This window comes from Myotis lucifugus, unplaced genomic scaffold (assembly GCF_000147115.1).
Source record: "Myotis lucifugus unplaced genomic scaffold, Myoluc2.0 scaffold_71, whole genome shotgun sequence".
NCBI lineage: Eukaryota > Metazoa > Chordata > Mammalia > Chiroptera > Vespertilionidae > Myotis > Myotis lucifugus.
Window position 1 is genome coordinate 2912720 of NW_005871119.1, and position 10120 is coordinate 2922839.

Genomic DNA, 10120 nt, shown 5'->3' on the forward strand with positions numbered 1-10120 from the left:
GGGTGGGGGCTGGCTGGTTGCCCTAAAGGGTGTCCCGGATGAGGGTTGGGGTCCACTGGGGTGCATGGCCAGCCTGGGTGAGGGGCTGAGGGCCTTTTTCAGGCTGGCCATGGCCGCGGGCTGGAAGCAGGTATCTGGGATTTATTTATCTTCTATAATTGAAACTTTGTAGCCTTGAGCGGAGCCCAGTGCTGGCCAGGGCAGGAGGGAAGCTTGGCTTCCTCCATCGCCAGGGCAACTCAAGCCTCCTGCTCGCTCCAGCTCCATGGCCGCTGCCATCTTTGTGACAGTGACGTAGTGATGGTTAATTTGCATATTACTCTTTTATTAGATAGGATTATATGCGACTAGAAGAAAGGTCTGTTTTTTCTATTCATGGAATTATAGAGGGTGGGTCACCATGACCTAATAGGACTTCCTACTGCTGTGGATGTGCAATATTAACTATTTTCTAGTATGGGTAAAGGGACAAAAGTGACATGGAGAAGAGTAATAAAAAAGGTAGATATGCAGGTCATTTCATATTTGTCTTATAGATTTTGTACATATTTAGTACAAATTAATACATTGGTTTGATTTTGGTCTGAAAGTTTTAGAAATAAATCAAATCCTATCTGAGAGTTTCATTTATTTATATACAGTTGACTCTTGAACAGCATGGGTTTGAACTGTGCAGGTCCACTAATAAGAGGATTTTTTTCAATAAATAATGTAAATGTATTTTTTCTTCCTTATGATTTCCTTAACATTTTCTTTTCTCTCACTTTATTGTAATAATACATAATATAATACACATAAAATATGTGTTAATCAACTTTTTGTGCTATTGGTAAGATTTCCCTTCAACAGTAGGCTATTAGTAGTTATCTTTTTGAGGAGTCAAAAGTTATGCACAGATTTCAGACTGTGTAGGGGACAGTGCTCCTAACCTCCACATTATTCAAGGGGCAACTGTATAAAACATATGCTGTGAGTGCTTCTTAAGATATCTAGATGTGGCTATGGAATTGCACTACCACCTGATTATCTTTTTTTTTAAAATATATTTTATTGATTTTTTTACAGAGAGGAAGGGAGAGGGATAGAGAGTTAGAAACATCGATGAGAGAGAAACATTGATCAGCTGCCTCCTGCACACCTCCCACTGTGGATGTGCCCGCAACCAAGGTACATGCCCTTGACTGGAATCGAACCTGGGACCCTTCAGTCCGCAGGCCGACGTCCCATCCACTGAGCCAAAGCGGTTAGGGCATATCTTTCAAACACTTAATTTTAAACATCTTCAGTGATGATTAAAGTTGCAACAACTTATTAAGATTGTTATAAAGGTTAAATCGCTGAAATAATAAATTACATAGAAGAAAACATAGGTACTAAACTCATGGACCTTGGTCTTAGAAAAGATATTATGCCCTAACCGGTTTGGCTCAGTGGGTAGAAAAGATATTATGAATTTCACCCCAAAGGCAAGGGAAGTAAGGCAAAAATAAAGAAATGGTACTATATCAAACTAAAAAGCTTCTGCACAGCAAAAACACTGTCAACGAAACAAAAAGGCAACCAACCAAATGAGAGATGGTATTTGCAAGCAACAGCTCTGACAAGGGTTTGATATCAAAAATATAGAAATAACTCATACAACTCAACACCAAGCAAATAATCCAATTTAAAAAATGGTCAATAGCCCTAGCCAGTGTGACTTAGTTGTTAGAGCACCGGACCTTGCACTGAAGGGTCTTGGGTTTGATTCCCGTCAAGGGCATGTACTTGGGTTGCAGGTTAGATCTCCGGCCCTGGTTGGGTGCCTGTGGGAAGCAACCAGTCTCTCTCTCTCTCTCTCTCTCTCTCTCTCTCTCTCTCTCAGTCTCTCCCTCCCTCCCTTCCACTCTTTCTAAAAATCAATGGAAAAAGTATCCTCGGGTGAGGATTAACAAAAATAAAATATGGTCAGAGGACATGAACAGACACTTTTCCCAAGAACACATACAAATAGTCAACAGATATATGAAGAGATGCTCAACCTCACTAGCTATTAGGGAAATGCAAATTAAAAGTACAATGAGATACCACCTCACACCTGTTAGAATGGTTGTTATAAACAAGATAAGTAATAACCAGTGTTGGAGCAGTTGTGGAGAAAAAGAAACCCTCATTCACTGCTGGTGGTAATATCTACTGGTACAAACACCATGGAAAGCAGTCTGGCGATTCCTCAAAAAATTAAGAATAGAGCTACCATACGACCCAGCAATCTCTTTCCTGGGTATATACCCCAAAACCTCAAAATCATGTATTTGCAAAGATATACTAGTATGCACCTCTCTGTTCATTGCAGCATTATTCATGGTGGTCAAGACATGGAAACAACCAAAGTGTCCTTTGATAGATAATTGCATAAAGATGTGGTACATATATAAGATGGAATACTATTCAGCCATAAGAAAGATGAAATACTGCTATTAGTGACAACATGGTTGGACCTTGAGAATATTACACTAAGAGAAATAAGTCAGTTAGAAAAAAGCTAAGAACCATATGATTTCATTCATATACTAGTATAGGAAATAAAACGGAAACTCATAGACACAGACAAAAGGGAAAGGAGATGGGGGTACTAAAGGGTTAAGGGGGCCAAATATATGGTGATGAAAGATGATTTGACTTTGGGTGGTGGGCACACAATGCAATATATAGATCATGTATCATAGAAATCTACACTTAAATCCTATATAATCGTATTAACCAACTAGAGGTCCAGTGAACAAATTCATGCACGGGTGGGGTCCAGTCTGATCGGGGGCAGGCTGGCCAGGGGGAGGGGACACGGGAGGTTGGCTGGCCGGCCCTGCCCCCCGTTGAACTCCTGGTTGAACTCCTGGTTGGACTACCAGTCGAGGGGACAATTTGCATATTAGACTTTTATTATATAGGATGTCACCCCAATAAATTTAATAAAAAATAAAACAAAGGTTAAAATTGCAACAATTTATGCAAACTTTACCCTTTTATATTTGGCTTTTGAGTCAGAGATTTCTTTTTTTTTTTTAAATATATTTTATTGATTTTTTACAGAGAGGAAGGGAGAGAGATAGAGAGTTAGAAACATCGATGAGAGAGAAACATCGATCAGCTGCCTCTTGCACACTCCCTACTGGAGATGTGCCCGCAACCAAGGTACATGCCCTTGACCGGAATCGAACCTGGGACCTTTCAGTCCGCAGGCCGACGCTCTATCCACTGAGCCAAACTGGTTACGGCGAGATTTCTTAATTGTAACTATAATTTATATAAACATTTGGAAGACAACAGTGTAATTCTGGAAACAAGACACTTTCTTGTCAAGAAGTAGTGTGCTTATGTGAGAACCCAGATAATATAAAGAGAGCTTTGCCTATCATTTTTATGGTAATTATACTTTTATACTCTCAGATTACTGTTGAAGATATTCATTTGACAAATATTTAATGAATCCTTTCTAGGTACCAATTATTGTGTTAGCCTCAGGAAAATAATAATATACATTCCAAGCTGGTGCACCAGTGACTTGTAAACATGGGCAAAGAAACAAATAATTATAATATAAAAGGTGCTAAAATTGAGGTCTAGACAAAGATGAGAGAGAGAGAGTTAGAACCACTTCACAAAAGTTTGCTTCTAATTTGTAAATAGCTTTTTGGAATAATAATTTTGTGCCTAGATATTCATAGATTTGCATTTAACATTTATAGTAGCCAATGCCATCTTAGATGTAACACTAATTAGAAGCTCTTGAAGTAAACAAAGCATACTACTTCTCTACATACTGAAGAATTCATTGACTGAAATGTGTGCTATGGAAGCATGAATCTGAGAAGTTATTTAATTTAAAAATCACCTTATTTTCACTATGTATATAAAAATAATCAGCATACAAACTAGAAAAATTTGACTAGATTCTTACAGTCATCCAGAGCCAGAACAAGAATCCAAATTGCCTCTTTCCTAGTCTGTATTGTCATCTTTAGCAATTAGAAGCCATTAGTGTATGTGAAAAAGATAAATAAAATAGTAAACTAAAAGAAGTAGGTAATTTGTTGCCTTGTTTTACATTTACTGAAAATGAGGTTATGGTTTAATATAAGAACATAGTACAATAAAAAATAACACCCAGCCCTAACCGGTTTGGCTCAGTGGATAGAGCGTCAGCCTGCAGACTCAAGGGTCCCAGGTTCAATTCCGGTCAAGGGCATATACCTTGGTTGCAGGCACATCCCCAGTAGGGAGTGTGCAGGAGGCAGCTGATCAATGTTTCTCTCTCATCGATGTTTCTAACTCTCTATCCATCTCCCTTCCTCTCTGTAAAAAAATCAATAAAATATGTTTAAAAAAAAATAACACCCAACCATTTAGAAACAAGTACAGGGAATTTTTACCACTAGTTAAAAATTACTAGGGTTATATTGCATAAATTAATAATTTATTTCTGCAATAATTTATGTAGAAATAAGATTGCTGATATGGTGCTGGAGGGTACCCCAAATTTTAATTCATCTCTTTAATATGTAGTTGTGGTAACATGGTCAAATGCCATTATATCATTAGAACAGAGCTTTTCAACGGGTGTGCTGCAAGAATTTTAGAAACATGCAATACCTGATTATTTAATCAGGGGCACTGACCTCTTTTCCCTTAGATTGTCAAATTAAAAAAGGACAATAGCCAGCACAACAATAGCCATTCAGTGTGATATAATTTTGATTATACCTATTTTTTGTCAGATTGGCAAAAATATAACATTTTGTGGTGTGCTGTGGATTTTTAGTAATTAGTTTATGTGTGCCATGAGATGAAAAAGGTTGAAAATCACTGCACCTAGAAGAAACTTCATTATAAATGGTAATGAACATTAAGGTATTTTTAAATCTGTTAAAAATAAAAGCTAGTTGAGATTGAGGTAAGCCAGGTCATGTTGTAATTATTGACTTATGCAATAGTAACTAATTAGGTGTTTATTACTCATAAAAAATGATGACAGAATTTCCCTTGCTAAGCAAGTATGAATTCATTGCTACTAGTGTAAGTTGCTACTATGGGAATGTTCCCTAAGGCATAGTGTTATTACCCAATGCACTGAACATCTATATCCATAGTCTCCCAGTTATCGTTGGGTTGTTTAAAAAATTTGTTGATCATTCATTTGTTGGTCCTCCAGCTGAGACAATAGGTAATTAAGCCTCAGGCCTACTCACAGGGCCTATTGAACTTATAGTTCATCTAGAACACTGTTCGGCAAACTGCGGCTCGCGAGCCACATGCGGCTCTTTGGCCCCTTGAGTGTGGCTCTTCCACAAAATACCGACTTCTGCGCATGGGCCATGAAGTTTTTATCGTACTGTACGTGCGCGCCCGCACGTGGTATTTTGTGGAAGAGCCACACTCAAGGGGCCAAAGAGCCACATGTGGCTTGCGAGCTGCAGTTTGCCGACCACTGATCTAGAATAAAAAGTCATACCTGAAATTTAATCATCAATTAAGTCAATAATACTTGGTAAAGGCTTTCAGAGTTCTAACTGGAGATGCCAGTTCCATAGCTGACATCCCCATTACAATGGAAGCAGGAACCCACTGAGATCCAAGCCAATACTGGCAGCTCTAATGACTTAGAGCAGGACCACCAAACGTCAGGTCGTGGGCTGAGTACTGGGGACAATGAGGCACAGAGGAAAACAGGCCAATGGGAGATAAATACCTCCCAAGTTATGAGCCTCCAAGCCTCTTACAGATGGCAAGTTCTTTTTTAAAAATAATTTTTTATTATTGATTTTAGAGAGGAAGGGAGAGGGAGAGAGATAGAAACGTCAATGGTGAGAGAGAATCACTGATCAGCTGCCTCTTGCACTCCCCATGTTGGGGACTGAGCCCACAGCCAGGGCATGTGCCTTGACCGGGAATTGAACTGTGACCTTCTGGTCCATAGGTTGAAGCTCAACCACTGAGCCACGCCAGCCAGGCAGTGGCAAGTTCTTTAAGGGCTGAAACAATATCTTATTTGACTTTGAATAGATGCTTCAAGACATACTAGGGTTTGGCAACTACAGGGATTTAAAAATGGCTGCTGTGATTCGTCTAGTAGTGGTTAAAGTCATTAATGTACAATTCATCCCAGGAGTAAATTGATTGCTTGGACTGTATCCATGGACTAAAAGAAAAATAAGTGTCCTATTTTCAGAAAGCTTCAGATCTTGGAAATAAAATCAATATTCCTTGATATATCATGAATAGTTGGTAAACATTAACTACTATTATTACCTCCATTGATTGAATACCTGCAAAGGCCCTCTCAGAAATGCCTCTCTACTCTGCCTATCCCATCAATTTCAAAATTCCCCATAATTTATCAGCATTTTATTTTATAAATATCCTCAATTAAATAAAATTTTCTTTAAATACTTGTTGTACATCTCCTTCAGAAAAGATGCTATCCTAGGAAGTAGGTATGTGCAGCCAGTGAAACTCAAATATACTGACTCAGGCATATTTGGCTGAAAGTAAGAAAAAAAAATCACAATTAATAGTAGCATAAATGAATAGTTTAACTTTTGTTTCTAATATAATCAGAAGTCTAGAAGCATAGAGTACAGATTTGATACAGTAGCCATTTTTAGTAGGTTGAAGAATTTACATACTTCTTTAAATAATTATCCTTTTTTTCTCTACTGATCCCATCTTTATTTAAAATTTTGACATTTTGTTCATTTATTTTTTGAATTATTGTGATTTTTAAAAAATATTGCATTAAAATATTAATCTTTATTACTTTTTTGTATCTTAAATTTTGTCCTTGAAGCAAAGGCCTCACTTGCCTTATCCTGGTCTTGATTCTGCCTGTTCCAATCTCTATTATAATCCTTGTAAAACGTGTACTTCATTTTCACTTTTTCAATCTATTCCTTGGATTACTTTTAAAAAAAATATATTTTATTGATTTTTTACAGAGAGGAAGGGAGAGGGATAGAGAGTTAGAAACATCGGTGAGAGAGAACCATCCATCAGCTGCCTCCTGCACACCCCCTACTGGAGATGTGCCTGCAACCAAGGTACATGCCCTTGACCGGAATCGAACCCGGGACTCTTCAGTCTCCAGGCCAACGCTCTATCCAGTGAGCCAAACCGGCTAGGGCTTGAATTACTTTTGAATGTTCTGAAGCTTCAGAACAAGGGAAGGTATTTTAGAAACAAAACAAAAACAAAAAACAAATTGGAGTTTGTGTTTTCAATTATTGGAAATGATAATAAAAGGGCCCAACCCTTTTTATGTTGTTATGAACTTGTGTGTCATGAAATGCAGCTGCATGGAACAGGGGACTAGTTACTAAAAGCATGGTTCTTGGCTTCACTCTTTCTGAGTCGATGAGTAAATCGAAAACCCTCTCTCTATTGGCCTCAGTTTCTTCACCCCTAAAATGAAGGTGATAAAATTTGCCCTGCTTACCCTCAGAGTTGCTAAAGATCTAATGAGAATGCCCTAACTGGTTTGGCTCAGTGGGTAGTGCAGCCTGCAGACTGAAGAGTCCCAGGTTGGATTCCAGTCAGGGGCACATGCCCGGGTTGCAGGCTCTGTCCCCAGCAGGGGGCGTGCGGGAGGCAGCTGATCAGTGATTCTCATCATGGATGTTTCTATTTCTTTCGCCCTTTCCCTTCCTCTCTGAAATCAATAAAAATATATTTAAAAATAAAAAAGATCTAATGAGATCAAGAGCATGAAAAGGCTTTTTAGACCGTAAAGGTCTGAAAGAGCTTGTAAGCTGTGGAGCACCCCTTGAGGATCGCTGGGGACAGTGCAAGAGTGAACAACTAAGAATCAGGAGTCGTAGAATGTGGGCCATAATCCAGGCCAGCGCTCCCATCCGGACAGTGAGGGAAGTGAGGATCTTGGGCAGAGACATAGTGACAAAGATGGGGCAGGACACAGGCTTTCCGGGCCTGGGCCAGGTCCTGGGCTTTTTCTCTTACTCTAATGATGACATCAGATTCAAGGTAGAATCAAGTCCCTCTAGAAAAGGAGAGACAGCTCCTTGTCCTTAGTGAGAGAGAACACAGGGTACCCCGGGAGAGAGGAAAGAGACAGAGATTGAGACGATCTGTTTCTGAGGTGTGGAGAATTTCCACCCGGACTGGCAAAACTGGCTCCCCTTGTGAGGTGTGGCCACACAGGCAAACCGCAGTGACTTGGACTGACCAGGTTTTTCAACCTGGCTGGTTTTGCCTGTGGTACATAGACAGTAGCTTAACAAAGAGGCGAAGACGAAAACAGGAAAACCATGATGTAAGAATTAGTCATTTATGCTTACAAATAAACTATCTCTGAAAATTACATTAAAATGATAAGGTTCTTATAATAATAATAATAATAATAATAATAATAATATATTTTAGAAACTAAAGAAAATCTCCTGGAAAAGGATCCACTTGAGTGGGAGTGGAGGTTGGTGGGAATAAACAAAATTCCTTCTCTAAATTTTTTCATTCTCATGAAATTAAAAATTTTGCTAAGCTCCACCCAATTCCTCATTGCTGTCCCTGACTCATCAACCTAATTATTAGCTTTTACATTGTAAGTACCACATGCCCTCTCTAATGGCATAACAAGTGAGACAGTGTTTATTGACATTAGTCTTACCAGGCAAGTGGAAAAAAAATTATGAAAGGTAAGAGTATGTGGACCAAAATTTGGTTTAATAATTTTGTCCCTCAACACACAAATAAATGATTTAAAAATCAAAGATAAATGACATCGTATCATTATTATTAGTCATGATTTCCAAGGAAACAAAATTATCTGTATCTTCTGCATCTAAAATGTCCTTGTTCCTTGAAAGTATAACATGCCCAAAGCACTCCAGCTGTTTTCTGGTTAGCATAAACATTTAGCTTGTTTTGGCTGGACTCTACCCAAAAGGCAAATTCAATTCTAGTGACCTGTTCGAAGTTATTATGCTAAGCCTCCAGCAAATTGTTACATCACCTCAGCAATGTCAAATTTCCTAAAGCCTGGCTACTCCTCATGAAAATATTAGTAATCCCACGTGGATTGTTTTGTCACAGGTTAATAGCCACTGTTCTTCATTCCGGGAAAGGGTGGGTGCACCCCATTGTGTTAGGACCTTACTCCTGCGATGAATGGCTCACATTCTTTTTGAAATTTAAATGAAGAAGTGTGTGCGGCTTTTACAGTCATAGGATGGGCATTTTTAAAGGTGCTAATATTGCAGGAAACACTCACACGAGACTATTTTAATAGTAACATTTTCTGAGGAGGTGGATTCATATGGTTGCTATGGTCCCATATAAAACATGGATAGAGGATTTCCCAGTGAAATGGACAACCTTTTTTATTTCCTCAGAGCTTGGGAATCTACTACAAGAAAATTGTCACTTTGTGAAAGAAGTAAAGACACAATACAGTGTGTTGATGGTAGTAATCTTTAGATGCTCAAATGAGAAAGAAAGGAGGATCAAACAAACTAGGTGAAATTGAAAGATAATCCTGGTTACTCAGTCTAATGCTGGGTTTAAATGTATTGTTTAGCTTCTTCATTCATCTGAGACAGGAAGTATAAAATGTTATCGCTTAGAAGGAATATGGAATTATACCTTCTATGATCTCCATCCTGTCCTTCCCATGTCTACCTTTCCCATTCCTTGAGCCTAACATTCAAACCCCACACACCTGTTACTTATCTAAAGGGAATATTGGTCCAGTTAACAGAAAACCAAGCTGAGTTACAAAGGGGGGAGTACGTTAGAGCAATGGGTGTCAAGCTTTAGCATATATAAGGATGACCTAGAGACTGTTGAGCACAGATGTTGGGCTCTACTCCCAGAGAGTGATTCAGTGTAGGTCTGGATACGGCCCAGGAATTTGCATTTTTGACAAGTTTCCAGGTGATGTTGCTTTCACTCAGTAAATCACACTTTAAGTAGCAAGTGGTTAGAGAGTTACTCCAAGACCAGGTGACTTTACTGTCACTTACACAGATTTAGTCATTTTCACTTTATCATTTCCCTGCTTTCATTCCATGATTATCTTTCAAATCTTTTAGGGGGAAAACAGCATTGAACAGCTTTGATGTAGAAGATC